This window comes from Equus przewalskii, chromosome 21 (assembly GCF_037783145.1).
Source record: "Equus przewalskii isolate Varuska chromosome 21, EquPr2, whole genome shotgun sequence".
Lineage (NCBI taxonomy): Eukaryota > Metazoa > Chordata > Mammalia > Perissodactyla > Equidae > Equus > Equus przewalskii.
The window spans coordinates 4,226,876-4,242,314 of record NC_091851.1 but is presented as its reverse complement, the minus strand read 5'-3'; the positions used below and the strand labels follow the sequence as shown (position 1 = coordinate 4,242,314).

The following is a 15,439-nucleotide window of genomic DNA, read 5'->3' as shown; positions in this document are numbered from 1 at the left end:
CGATTCATCTTTGGCCTAAGGCCTAAGGTCATGGAATGAGGACCGAGCCTGGCTTTAGAGCCTGGAAGAATCAATAAGCTACCCATGGGGACGAGAGGAAAACTTGAAGCTTAGGGAAAAGTGGGAGACTTCTATTTAGGAACAGAAAACACTTGCCTTGAAAAGAAAAGGGAAATCGAATATTGCCTGAGGCCAGTTTTTCTGAAAAGTTACTGTTGGCAGCTATGAGAATCCACTTAACTAGACAATCTCATGAAAGAATGAATTCCAGGAGAAAGCCTAGGGAATAAGGAACACTGCTGCTTGCCTCCCCTTTAGAAAAGAAGTGACAAGCTCAGTTGGCTTGGCAAGGAAAGAAGAAGAGGAAAGAACTGCCACCCTCCCTTTGGGAAATTGCCAAAGCAGCACTAGTGTGGTCAGTGTGGCCCCGCCTCCATTTGAGCTTCCTGGCTGTTGCTACAGAGAGCTCGAGCCCTCCAGGTGATATGCACAGCCACTTAGGAAACCCACGTTGGATGGGCTGTTGGATTAATTATGTTTTGATGAGGGTACATTTTACAGACTTCAAGAGGAAGAAAGAATAGGGGGAGGTGATGTAAAAAATCACAGACAATATTGGGGTAAAGAAAAGAACACAAAACTACATTGAAGGACACCCATGTTTTTGGTTGAGTTCTGCGTCTGCTGAACCATGTGTTGCTTTCCTAAATGCAAAATTAAGGAATTGGATGAGCTGAAGGTTGCCTTCCCACTTATAATTCTTTTATCTTAGCAAATCTAGAGGAATGGTTAGTTAATCCAAAGAAATCTTCAGAGTTCCTACAACCAGAGTCAAAGGTTCTTTTTTGTGGTACTCTAAATTGAAAAGTAAGGTATTGGTCTATTCGTCTCTTGAAAGGATCTTTTCTCGTTTCCATTCTAGGGACGAAGTTGCACTCCCCTACTTGGCTTTGTAAATTTGCCAGTGACCTTTCTCTAAATCCACATTACTTTCTCTTAAAAAAAGAAGATTGGTGGCTGGCCCCGTGGCCGAGTGGTTAAGTTCGCGCGCTCCGCTGCAGGCGGCCCAGTGTTTCGTTGGTTCGAATCCTGGGCGCGGACATGGCACTACTCATCAAACCACGCTGAGGCAGCGTCCCACATACCACAACTAGAAGGACCCACAACGAAGAATCTACAACTATGTACCGGGGGGCTTTGGGGAGAAAAAGGAAAAAATAAAATCTTTAAAAAAAAAAAAAAAGAAGATTGTCCTGTTGCTTTCTAAGACATTCTGGGATGGCAGGAATTCCCATTGGGAATAGACGTGACCAATAGATACACAAGTATTTAAGAAAGCCAGTTACAAAGAAATGCCATCATTGCAGTTGAAGAATAGAAAGTGCATGGGAGAGAGAGAAATTTTGTAGAAGGAACGAGACAATTCTTATGTGATTTGTTTCTATTGCTACTTTTGGGCAACTGCCATTGGCTAAATTTCCAACTGTTTCCTTCTGTTTTCCCTATATATGGATAGATCAGAAGGCTTTTGATGTTTTCAAGATAGAAAAGCATGGTGGAAAAGCTCAAGTGATTACAGAAAAGAAACAAAGCGAAATAAATAAAAGTCAAGTTAGAGTTTATGGTCCCCATCTCAGGCGGATTATTAGTGTGTGCGCAAGTGCCTGCCTCCTTTCTGGAAGAGAGTAGGTGTTCATTAGATGTTTGCTAAAGCCGAGTGTAATGCATCTATTTGTTAAGTGTTAATGCTCCTAAACATTCTCTAGCATAAAAGAACATTTTCTTTTCGATAGGAAAATTATTTTAATGAATGAGTACAGTGTGCCTCCCTCTTAACTCCCATAAGTTAAAAAATGTTGAACATCTGCTAATGCAAGTCCGAATTTTAATGGCCTTCACATCATGAATATGACTGCCATAGAAAATAAACTCATCGCTAGATCTCAATTCACTTACAAAAGATCCCAGCTGTCACCCAATGCCAAAGTGAGTAGAGACATCTTGATTCACAGGAGTGGGTCTCTGGCTATTGAAAAAGCATTTATAGGCATTATTAGCTGGAAGAATCAGCCTAGTGAAGAACACAATTATGAGCTATGGTTCAAATGTTCAAGTGCAAGTGTCCAGAAGGTGATGCAGCAGCTAATCTGTGAGGGTAGTTTTGGAAATAATGACATTTAACCTATCATAGCAATTGTTCTCATAAAAAGCATGCGCTGCTGTAATGAATAATGAAATCCAGCATAAAACTTACACCCTGGCGCTAGAAATATGAAACTGAACACAGTTGGTCTTACATTATTAAGTCACTCATATGGGGAAAAAAATCCACGCATTTAAAAGTGTTTAAGAAACTTATTTAAAGAGGAAAAATACTAGGGAGCCACTATTTCTTCTGTGCCTTTATAGACAATGTACTTGCCAAATTCACTAAGAATAATTTTAATGATTATTCAAAGCATAACATGAGGGGCAGCAGTTAATCTGATTAGAGTAATGACATTTCTAATGTATTTATTTGGAGTGGCGATTGCTGAATTGCACGGTTATTAGCAAGCTTACCCTGTTTACTGGAATGCTGATACATATTTAAAAATCTGTCTTTGAATAATGCAGGCTGAGCATGTGGACAATAGAAGGGGTCTTTTGCTTTCCTATCCTCCTTTATATATTATCTGATCTGCCTGCCTTGATTTGGAACCAGTCCCTGGGCTCTGTTATTGTTGATGCCTCTGCTGTCTCCCACCTCCTGGGTTTGGCCTCCTTGGGTCCTGATGTCTGATACACTCATGACACCTTGGAGGAATGCAGCTGAGAATTCATTGTCCCTGAGCTTTTTAAATATCCCCAAGAACTCTCCTCTTTTTGCCTAGTTAGGAACCAATTCTCATGCTTGATTAGTTGATTTACCAACCTTAAAAGTATTGCATCTGTAATTTGTGAGTAGGATCAATTACCTAAAAGGTTCAGCTCATCGCTCTACTGGCTACATGCGAGAACTGGTGCGTGCTAGAACAGGCAAACTGGAATTGAGACCCTCCTAACCTGAGGATCTTTCCAAAATTGTACTCTCTGTTGAAGAGAGAGGGAAAACATATTTGTATCAAATTCCCATCTCAGCTCTATTTCCTTCGGAAATTGTGAACTCAACTGTATGACTTCCCTTCATTCTGCATCTCTAGAGCAGAAGTTCCTCATGGGAACTTGAAAGTTTTAATCCATCAAATGTAGAAAGGGATCAATGTGTACTTTTAAAAGACAGGAGTGGAGGCCCAAAAGGGAAAAGAGAAATATAATCCAAACCATTGATTACTAGCAGCCTCTCCTATATGAAAGCCTTTTGTTTATAGGGGAACCGGGGTGAACTTGAGGATTTGGTTGACCTGTAGCGAAACTATACTTTTGATGCCATTAAATTGATGGGGTGAGAGTTGTGCCAATCAGTCAATATCTATTGAGCACCAGCTACATGCCAGGCCATAGAAACCAGGTCAATTAGGATAAATGAGGTCCATCTATGCTCTCACAGAGCTCTCTGGCGTGTCACTGACTCTTTCTTACCGGAGTTTTTATCTGGGGGGATTCAGAGGTCAGTAATTGTGTGGAATTGCATAAAGTCTGTGTTTGAGTACAGAATGATATTGTCTAATAAGCGCTGTACTGCCTGCACTGATGGTTATCGAAATGCTTCCGGTCTGACTGGTATAACCATAACTAGACTTGGCCATGGCAAAAGGTAATAGAACCCGGGGACAGGGCCAGTGAGGAAGTGGGTGGCCACTGGTAGCTCTGTGTAGACCAAGGTGGGGATGGAAGCATGGTGGCAGGGCCTGGGCATGGCCTGTCCATTGCTCTGGGGCAGGCTTATGTGGCAGGACCTACAGAGCGGGCTGCAGGAGAAGCAGGTGGGTGGCTAGCTGTCAGGAGCTGAGGCCCCAGGTCCTGGCCTTGCTGGATATGCAGGCTAAGGTGCAATGCTCCTTCTAGCTGCAAAAATGACCCAGGAGCAGGGAACCTAATGACCACCAATTTAATAAGAGAGAGTTTGATAAGCTTTCCTGTGTTCAGTCATGCAGACACAGGCATCGTTTAGCTAGTGACAGCTGAGTTACACCAAAGGTCACACTAACAATTTCTAAAATCAATCAAAACTTATTAGAATGACTTAATAACCTACAATTATATTACTTGGTGAGCAATTTATTATAAGATATAGAATATATTATAGTATAGAATTATATCATATATAATAGATTTCTACATTATATTATATATTATATTATACATAGTATGAAGTATATAAGATACATGTGTATGTTATTTAGAAATTTCAAAGGTTTATATGTTGATTTATATATAAATTGATATTACTTGCTAGTTCTTAAAATTCTTAAATTTTTTGAATGTTATCTTCTGTCTATATGTGGATTTTTCAGGAAGGTATAACCACAACTTCCATTAAATTTTCAGCGGTTCTAACATAGGCAGGGCCTAGCGCAAGGTACAGATGGAGGCTCCCATATCATGTTTAAATACTTAAAGTTTATCCATTGAGCTTTTGATAAAACATGTTTATCCTACTACTTTGAAAAGTATTCCTTTGTAAAATGACCTGGAAGGCAAGGTCGGCATTTAGGATTCTTGGACTCCTCGGAGTTACCCACCAGCACGTGGTGATGTGAGGAAGGCTGGTCCCCAGTCCTCAACACATGGCCGCGTCTCCTGCTTCTGCCTCCAGCCCACTCCTTTGCTGCAAAATGCTCAGACATGGACATGGAGACCTGTCCACACCCACCTGCAGGCTCAGGGCTGTAGGGATGATGAATTCTGGCATCCTGGTTGTCCTGCATTTGGTCCAGGGGAGTAGGCTCCAGGTGGACACATCCCATGCTTCCGAGGGCTGCTCCAAACTGACAACCAAGCACCAACGGGGGGTACTAATTCAGGCTCATTCCTGTGAGATGTGGGACTCCTTCCAGGGGTAACTTTGGCTCAAAGACTCTCCGTGGGCCTGGTTGCAGTTTCCTGAGAAGCGTGCTGCAGTCTGAGATTTTCCTAGCCAACCCTCCTGTCTTCCCCCTCTCCTTCACTGGTCAGGTCTGGATCATGGTCTGAACTCTCTCCACCTCCTGGGCTGCCTCCCCTTTATCCTTCACAGGTGTTCTCCCAAAATTTTCTGCACATCTAATCTCATCTTGGTATCTGCTTCTTGGAGGACCTGAACTAACACAAACCATAGTTACTGTGAATGCATGTGTTCCTACCTACTCCCCTAATCAGCATTTTCTCATGGAGGTCTAACAATCATTTCAAATTTAACGTGTCCAAATAGAACACTTGACCCCCGCTTTCCCTAATTTGAGCTGTTCCAAGTCTTCCTCATCTTAGTAAATGGCACTGCCAGCCACCAACTTGCTAAATCAACAACAATCTTGTGATATATTTGCCTACTTGTTCATTGTTAACCTATCCCCATGGACATGTGACTTCTGTGAGGGCAGGGACCTTGTCTATCTTCTTTGATGTGGAATTCCCAACACCTAGTACAACACCAGGGCTGGAGCAGGTGCGCAATAATATTTGTTAAGCGAATAATACTATTCATTTAACAAATATGTATTTGTTTGGTAGAGAGAATATGGTGATGTTATGGTCACGGATGACACCAGCCATCAGGATTTGGTTTTCTGAGTCTGGGTTTACATGCTCATGTAATGAGTGTCTAGAAAAGGATAAAGTGTAGCTCACAAATTGATTGGTAAGAAATATATTGACCTGGTTAGGAAAGTGTCAACTTGAGAATCTAGTGAAAGGCACAGATAAAACTCTAAAACCCAGTAGCCTTCCTCCCTCCCTCACATTCCTCTTTCTTCCCTTCTTTCTACCCCTCTCTTGGTTGCCCAGAATACATTTTCAAGTAGTGTTTTGAGGAGTGTACAATGGACTTGTTCTTATCGTTGCATACTTGATTGACAACGTCTTTCCTTGACTTTCCATATGAAAGAAAGTGAGACTGCATCACCACTTGCTCCCTCCACGTTTGGTAGATCCCTTTGGTTGTCTTCCAGCACTTAGCATGAGAGGACAGTGAGGTCTGATGGTGTGCCGGCCTCTCCTTTCCTGTCGGGATGCTTGAAGGATATAACAGACTGGTTAACGTCACAGGTTCTGGAAATAGGCAGTTCAGATTCCAATTTTGACTCAGGAACTTGGGAAAGTTACTTCTTTCCTTTGGGCCTCAGTTATCTCATTTGAACACATGGATTACAACACCTACATCACAGAGTCACCATGAGCATTCAATGAACTAACTCATGTCCAGCACCTCAGACTGTGCCTGCCATATAGTGTATGCTCAGTAAATTACATTACTTTACTTTCCCTTGTCATCTAAAACATTTGCCAAGACGAGGCCAGATATTAGGTACTTCTGTTGATTTTCGCCTGTCATACAATGACTACTCGGGTTTTTATCTTCTTTTATTTTTGCCTTTGCTTCTCAGTATATAGAATTCTCTGCTTCAAGCCGTGAGCCTGCATCAGGTCCATGCTATTCAAGGGGCTGCCTTTAGGCCTCTCAGAAGCTGAAGTCCCAGCTGTCACTACCTTCTTCAGGACAACAGCCCAGCAAGCAGAGGCTCCAGCTCTCTACGTGTGCTGTGCTGTGTTCTGCTGTAACCCCTGTTTGCAGGGATGATCATCCCTTTCTTGAGCCAGCCAACTGCTTGTCTTTTCAGACTTCCTGCATCACTGCCCTGTGTTTGGAGACGTGGGGATTATTGAAGTGAGAACTCAGTACCAAACTTGAACAGAAGGCCCGCCTACCTCGTCAACCTCATTTCTCCTCCATCAGCGCCTGTTCTTCACTCCTCAGCCTGTTCCTTGGTTGCTCTGGGCTCCTCCTGCTTCAGGGACTACACAGGTTTTATTCTCCACTTCAAGTGTTGTTACGCAACCCATCACTTCATCTGGTTGATTCTTACTACTTTCAGATCTCAGTGTTACCCGCTCCCACGACGGACACGGTCGGCGCTCAGACCAGATCCCCTCCGAGCCCTTCCACAGTGTCCATGTGCTTCTCTGCAGCCTGGGTGTGCTCTTCTTCCATCTGCTCAGGCCTCTGACCCTTACTCAGAGGATAGCTGTCAGACTACTGGAGCCACTTTGTCCCCAGAGAACCAGAGTGCCTGGAGGTTTCCAGCCCCTGGGCTATCCCCTAGGCAGTGACCGATAGATGTGTATGAAAGCCCAGCCCCTTTCCTCAGGCAGCACAAACTCTAAGCCACACCTTATCCTCCAGAGTCCCCTGTGGGATCAGGCCAGAGCCACTCGCTACAAGATTTTGCCTGAGATGGCCCCTTGCTTCTCTGTCCTGTTTCCCTCTCCTTGCTGATTTCTCCTGGGACCACTTCCCCTATAAATAGCATTTTGCAGAATCGGTAATTAGATAGTCATGTGTTTGTTTGCTAGTTTATTGCAGTCTTTTATTCCACACTGTAAGTCCCAAGAGAGGAATCAGCATTTGAACAGCAATGAGTGTGGGACCTGGCATCAATTAATACATATTCAATAATTTAATTAGCAAACCACAGAGTGAGTGAGTGAAATCATGAAAGCATGTATACAATTGGCCTACATCTTGGAGTACAATCCTACCCCCAAAGCTTTCAACACTTTATGTCCGATTCATAGGAGTCTTGTTTAAAGATACAAATACCCTTTAACATCAAGGTGATGTCACACATACTCAAACCTCCCTCTCCTGGTTGATTATAAGACTGGCTGAAACCTGCAATGCATTTAATTCCCCATTACTTACTTGTTCTTTATTACCTCCATATGCGTCGTGTGAGTTTGTGCATGTATATTTATATAAATTCTTATTATTCAGGTTCATAAAATATCCTTTATAAGAGGAACTATCCGTGGCTGACCCAGATGCACAAGAGGAAATGTTTCATTTCTCAAGAAGAGCCTTCTGTGCATCCCACCACCTCCCTCCTCCCGGTTTACCCATGGGACCTAATGTCTCTAAAAACTGGAGCAGCTGCTTGGCTCATAATTTATTGACCTACTGTGTGCATAGCAAGTGGGACTTAACTATAACCAGCCAGGGCTATTTTTGTCAAAAACAGATTTTGAATCTTGCACTTGAAAGCTTTTGGGGTGTTTTTCTGATACTCACAATTGTGTGTGTCTATGTCTATATACCTGTCTGTGTATGAAAAGAGAAGGACAGAGAGGAATGTGGGGAGAAACCCAAGTAAGTGGGTTTCATATTCTTTATTAATCACAGACAAACATATTTTCTTCTTTAGCAAAGCCAGGCTCGTTTATTCAACACTTGTCTGAAAAAAAGTTGCCACTTTTATTAAATCCCAATTAAAAGGTCAAAAAAAGTCTGAACCTACAAGACTATGTTTACAAGAGAAAAGGCCATCAGAGACTGGGCAAGGAGGAATGCGTTAGCTCTGCTGTACAACTGCAGTTATCACAAACTTCTTAATATCATTTCAAAATAAACACTAAATGGTTTTCATCAAATCATTATTAATCTGAAAAGATTAATGTTTTGGGGAAGATAGCAATGCTGTTTTCACAGGCCTTCTGAAGGGAGTAGTTGCTAACTTTGGTGGGGGTTATAGATTCCTTGGAAATCTAATGAAAGCTATGAACCTTCTCCCCAGAAAAAAAAATCACATCCACAATTTTGCATACAACTCCCAGGGGTTCACTGATCCTCTGAAAACCATGCATGAGTTCCCGATTAAGCACCCTTTCTCTAAAGGAAATATAACATGTAACCAAGATTTAATGGAAATCGTAAAGTTTTCAGTCTTTAAAGGACCTTAGAAATAATTTAGTCCATACTCTCATTTTCTAGATGTGGGTAGAGGTCTAGAATTCGGATGCTATTTTAAGTCTGTTCCTTAGAAGTGTCACAGGGGCATGCCCCAAGCAGCTCAAAGGGAAGTCTTAAAGTGAAAAACACTTCCTCAAGGTTGTTTTTCAGAGCTGTATAAGGAAGACACAACATTGTGAACTGGCCTGGACAGACTGAGTCCCACCTCAAGGTCAGTGCCTGAGCAGACAGCAGGAGATGACCTAAAGTCACTCTCTGCTTCATATTAACACTAAAATCTCTGCCCCAGGAGGAGCCTAGGCCTTATTAGCATACCATGCGATGTATTTGAGAGCATGTTTTCAAACTGCACCTGTGCAAGCTTATACCCACCTCTTCATGTGATGATGGAACTTCCCTATTGAATATTCATTCCCCCCCAAAATAACAGACACTTGCTTTCTCTTGCTCAGGGAGCCTTGGCTTTGGAAAGAATTACATGTGGTCTCCTTATTTGCAGCAAATGAGTTTTACTTTGGCAACAACTACTTCTGGTGAAGGCTCTGATTTCAACTCACTAAGAAGCACACTCACTTTGGTCCAGTAACAGAAGATGACCCTGAAACAACGATTGGTGGGAAGGTAATGTATTAAGAAGGTGCTCCCAGGGGAGACTGGAAGGGAACTGGAGGGGCAGGATAGAGAAAAGGAGGAAGTCAGGCTGAGGAGCCCTCTCAGGCAAACACCTGTTGCGGGAGTGGTCCCACAAGGAAGTCTGGAGTGTAAGTCACGACCAAGGAAGAGGTCAGCTTTCACACCCGCACACCCTTCACCACTGGTTAAGAGGGAGGAGGAAATGGACTCGCAGGACCCAATGGCCCGAGGGCAGTCCTCCAAAAACAGCACTGCAGATTGCGGTTGGGGACAGAACTCAGAAATGCTAAAGAGGACTCCAAAGGCTGCCAGGTGGAAGGCAGCTGATGTGACAGACCCAAGCTTTCTTGACCCCATGCTGCTGCCTCCCGAAAAGAGACCCACATAGACTTTTTTGGTAAATGACTCAATGCTTGCTCTTCCAAGATTAAAGATGAATGGATGTATCATGTTTATTTTAAATTTTAGTCTTAAAGCATGATGACGATTCCCAGACCTTTAAATGTAAGCCTTGTGCAGAGTAGCACCAGCGACAAGAAGAGCTGCCACACAGCATCTTCCTTCTGGAGGCTCCATGATGCATGGCTCCCGGGGCTCCATTCTGCTCCATTCTGTAGGGCCGCCGTAAACCCCACCCCAAAGAGCAGCCTCCACCCCCAACTTTACATATGCCTCAAACGAGGGCCAGACAGGTTGCTTTGCTTTCTGCAGAGCACTTCATTTTGCAGAGTTGAAACTCCCCTTTTCCTCCTAAGCAGCATAGCTGCATTACAGAGAGACGTGTACACACGTGCTTCTTAAAGTCTCCCCGACGCCGACAGAAATGAGTTTTGCTTTAACTATATAACAAAATCCCGAAGACTGAAGCCACAACATTGGTGTCCCTCCTCTGAACTTACAACTGCCAGGGACAAAAAATCAACAGCCCAACAGGAATATAAGCAACAGAAATGAAAAAGCAGTTGAGTGGCTGAATACAATAACTGACAATGGCCAAGCCATATATAAAAATACAACTCTAATCCACAATCTGCAGCAACCAGTCCAGGAAGCCAAACCAGAAGCTCTGCAGCAATCGGCCCCAAACAGCCAGAACTTAGTCAATCACTGACAGCTTCCCTAATTTATGCCCCCGCATCCAACTTGGGACCAACAGAGAAAGACAAATATGCTCACTCACCTGTCACATAGGATGCTGCTGCAAGGTAGCCTGCCTCCAGCTTCCTCAGGCCAACAGCCGCCAGTCAGGGCCCACTTGAACTGAAGCCTTCCTTTCTTCCACTAGAAAGGTTTCCAGCTTGCCGACTTGAGTTTAAGTCTCTGCCAAACGCAGGCAGCAGTGGCCATCTCCCTTGCTATCACAAGCTCTGAATAAATAGCCTTTCCCTGCTCTCTTTTGGCTAGTCTGTATTTCCACACAGTTCATAGAGAAAACTCAAACAGCCAATAAATGTGGGGAAAAAGCTTAACCATAACTAATTTAAAAAGAAATGCAAATTAAAACAACAATTAAAGACATTTTTTGGCCTGATTTGAGGGGCAGTTTGAAAGTATTAAGCAAAAGATAAAAATGTGCATGCTCTTAAATCTAGTCATTCCAATCCTAGCAATTCATTTTGTGGAAATTGTCTCATAAATGTACAAACTTATGTTGACTGTCTAAATATTTTGCACAGAATAAATGTCCAAAAGGGGAATGGATATGAGACATCCGTGCAATGGAATCCTGTGAGACTATCCGCAGAACAAAATGTTGGTGATAAAGAGATGGCTGGGATAGACGGTAGAGTGAGAAAGACAAAATGGTATGTGTGAGAGTGTTTGGTGCACGCACATGTGTGCTGGGTATGTCTCTCTGGGTGTTTAACACAATGCTGGTAGAAGTTCATCCCAGAAAGGGGGCTGGAGAACGGGAGGGGGCTTTCACTTTATACATTTTTCATTGTTTGTGGTTTTACGATAATCATGTATTACCTTGGTAATGAAAAAGTTAAAATAAAAAAGAATCAGCTGGGAAATGCAGTGTTTGCATGAAATGTGGTCCTGAGAGCACGTTATTCACTCTATCACCTGTTTTCTCATTTCTCTGTGTATTGTGGCTGAGTTATGCAGAATAAGGCTTGGGCATTGATAACAGCTCTGATTCCTGGAACAACAGCAGAGATAGTGAAGAGCCCACTTGATTGACAATGCCCAGCCACGCCTTGTCGAGACACAACAAACATCGGTGCAGGTGCTGAAACAATCAGCTCTCATGTATCTGCCATTGTCCAGGAAGAAGCCAATCTACGCTGGTGAATTTCCCAAAATAATAGAAGCTTACCATCTGTTTAAAGTTTTTTTTCAATTTAACCATTTTTGAAGGAAATCTTTCCTAAACGGATTTCACAACTCCTAACTTCTCAAAGAGAGTGAGCTCAGAGAAAGTGAACATAATATAACCAACTGCCGCTGACTTGGGGCATTGTTCTGCCTATCAAGCCCTGAGCTGTGGCTTCCTTCAGTGCCCTGTCTAGGAGAGACCAAAGTGGATGGCGAAGCTCACCTCTGCTTTGAATCTTCACCAATTCCCGTGATTTTTGAATTCCTTTCTGATTTGAAGATTTCTGCCACTTCCTTCGCTTTCAGCTGTCCTTTAAAGATAATATACCTAGTGGATCTCACCCCGTCTGGGGCACTCCTAACTATTGCTCATATCTCATTTCATTTGACACTCCATCCCAAAGTGGAGCCAGAGTAAATATGGGCGTAACATAGTTCCCTGGAGGGGATCCCAAGAAGCAGAGGGAGGGTGTGTGGAAGGAGAGGGGAGCTGCCAGCAGAGAGGGTGTTAGTGAGCAGGTTACTGCATGGGCAACAAGAACTCACCATCTCACTGGGGACCCTCTGAGAGCCGGGACACACCTTGTTACTGTCCTACTGAGGAGTGAGGAAATTGGAGTGTTTATTCACCAACTAGTTCCCCTCTTATCTCCCCTGTTTGAGGATTGTTGAAGGGGATAGGAGATCTTTAGAATTTTAGGTCTGCATCTCAGCTGGGCCCCAGACAATGCCCTCCAACAGAAAAACATAGACACAGGCTAAGGTGATATGAGCAGAGCGTGAAAAGAGTTGGCAGCATCCTCATGCAACCCCATGGAGTCAGCAATATCATCCTATTTTACAGATTAGGGAACTGAGGGGGAGTTTCAACTACCCACTCAGGGTCACATGGTCAACCAATGATGGAGGTAGGATCCTAACCTAGGTTGAACGGGCCCTGAAGTCTCCCTTGGTTGTCACAAATGGCTGCTGTGCATCCAGGAGTCCCTTAGGACCCTTCTAAATTATTATCATCTGAGAAATCAGCTGACCTAGATTATTGGGCCTGAGAAGGCATGACTCTGCCTTGTTTCCTGATGTCCTGATCCCAGTGCCTAGAACAGCACCTGGTACGTGATAGGCACTCACGAGTGAATGAATGAGGCTAATGTAAACTCTGAAAATGTCTTCTGTGGCCTAAGATGGGCCCTGGGAACATTACAGTAGACTGCTCCCTCCTAGGTACACAGTTCCTGCGTGTGTTCATTCATTCATTCATTTATTCATTCATTCATTCAACTAATATTTATTGAGTGCCTATTCTATACGAGGCACCATGCTGAATGCTAAGGTTCAGTTGAAAGAAAAATATTTATGAGCCCTCCTCCATGGAGTTCACAGTTTAGAGAAGGGGGCAGGCATTAATCAAAAGCATTTTGCAAACCTGAAAATCTCTTGCCCATCTTTCAATTTACAGGAAAAATAAGGAAGAAGGGACATGTTAGACGACACCACAGAGAACCGTGAGCAAAATCAAAACTATAGGAAAATCTACAGGACAGACACCCCACTTCTTCAACAAATAAATTGCATTTGGTAAAAGAGACTTAAAAGACATATTAACTGGGACCGGCCCTGTGGCCGAGTGGTTAAGTTCTCACGCTCCGCTTTGGTGGCCCAGGGTTTCCTCGGTTCGGATCCTGGGCGTGGACATGGCATCACTCATCAAGCCTTGCTGAAGCGGCATCCCACATGCCACAGCTAGAAGGACCCATAAGTAAAAATATACAACTACGTACTGCGGGACTTTGGGGAGAAGAAGAAAAAGAAAGAAGATTGGCAACAGATGTTAGCTCAGGTGCCAATCTTTTAAAAAAAAAAAAAAGACATATTAACTAATTGCAATATGTGACTCTTTTTTAGATCCTGATTCAAACAAACCATAAAATTTATAACATCTCTGAGATAACTGGAAATTTGGGACTGATTGGATATTTGCTATTGAAGAATTATTGTTCTTATTTTAGGTGTGACGGTATTGTGGTTAAGTTTAAGAAAAACCAGCTTTATTGTTAAGAGGTACATACTGAAATCATTACAGATGAAATTATATGATGTCTTAGATTTGCTTCAAAAGGGAGGGAGTGGACGGGGGCTACGGACGAAACAAGATTGCTCAGGAGTTGATCTAATGTGGAAGCTGGTGATGGCAGCGTGGGAGTTCCAGATACTATACTAGCATACTTTCGTATGTTTGAAATTTTCCACAGTAAAACGTTTATAGAAAGAATCATACAAATATTTCCTTATAAATTGAGATACACGTTATGAGGACCAAGTACAGCGTACGCTGAGAAACTGGAACAGATGAAACCATCAGATGGGGAGGCCAAAGAAAGCGTCCCTGACTAGAAGAGGTGTTTACTTTTCTGTATTAATTCTTTTTATTTAAAAATACCATTTTTGGACACAGCCCTGTGGCCGAGTGCTCAGGTTTGTGTGCTCCGCTTCGGCGGCCCAGGGTTTCGACGGTTCGGATCCTGGGTGCAGACATGGCACTGCTCATTAGGCCATGCTGAGGTGGCGTCCCACGTGCCACAACTAGAAGGACCCACAACTAAGATATACAACTATGTACTAGGGAGATTTGGGGAGATAAAGCAAAAAAAATAAAAGAAGATTGGCAACAGTTGTTAGCTCAGGTGCCAATCTTTAAAAAAAAATACCATTTTGGCAATACATTATTAAAGCCTTTTTCTTTTTTCTTTTTTTGGTAGAAAAACTCTTTAGAGTATGTAATACTAAGCAGGTATATTTTTCTTTTTACCTCTACTTTTGTTAAAGTGCTTATCTTCTTTTCAAACTTGAAATTTGTTGGTTTGAGTGGAAAACAGGTGGATTTGAAGATGCCATTATCTTAATAAAAGCTCAGTGACTGAATATCCATCCCACTGTTAGACAATACTGAGAGTGCTCACTTTGGCAGCACATACACTAAAATTGAAACAATACAGAGAGGATTAGCGTGGCCCCTGCACAAGGATGGCACCCAAATTCATGAAGTATTCCATATTTTTGTATCTGTATGAGAAGAAGGACGTTAGCTGAACCTATTGTGGCAGTCATTTCACAATGTATGGCCATCAAGCCATCATACTGTACACCTTAAACTTATACAGTGATGTATGTCAATTATTTCTCAATAAAAATGGGGGAGGGGGCCAGCCTGGTGGCATAGTGGTTAAGTTCGCACTCCACTTTGGCAGCCCAGGGTTCACAGGTTTGGATCCTAGGTATGGACCTAGTACCACTCACCAAGCTGTGCTGTGGTAGCACCCCACATAAAATAGAGGAAGATTGGCACAGATGTTAGCTCAGGGCCAATCTTTTTCACAAAAAAATAAAATAATAAAATAAAAATGGGGGAAAAACAATTACTGAGATACCTTGTGAAAAGAGGGGTTTTAAATTATGGCTTAAATTATTAAGGGATTTTAAATTATGGCTATAAATTCTTTGAAGTTCCTTTCATCTAGATATGTAGACTGTGTCGCCTCCTCTTGAATCCAGGCTAGCTTTTGACTGCTTCAACCTAAAGAATAAAGCAAAAGCAGCAATGTGTGACTTGCAAGGTCAGAAAAG

General features: G+C 42.8%; 1 non-coding gene across 1 annotated transcript; it reads left to right on the top strand.

Annotated features, from left to right (window-relative positions):
* The first annotated feature begins 14,767 nt into the window (after positions 1–14,767).
* Positions 14,768–14,874, top strand: LOC139078346 (U6 spliceosomal RNA). The gene has a single exon (XR_011531283.1). It is a non-coding gene; the product is annotated as a U6 spliceosomal RNA (small nuclear RNA).
* The last annotated feature ends 565 nt before the right edge of the window (positions 14,875–15,439 follow it).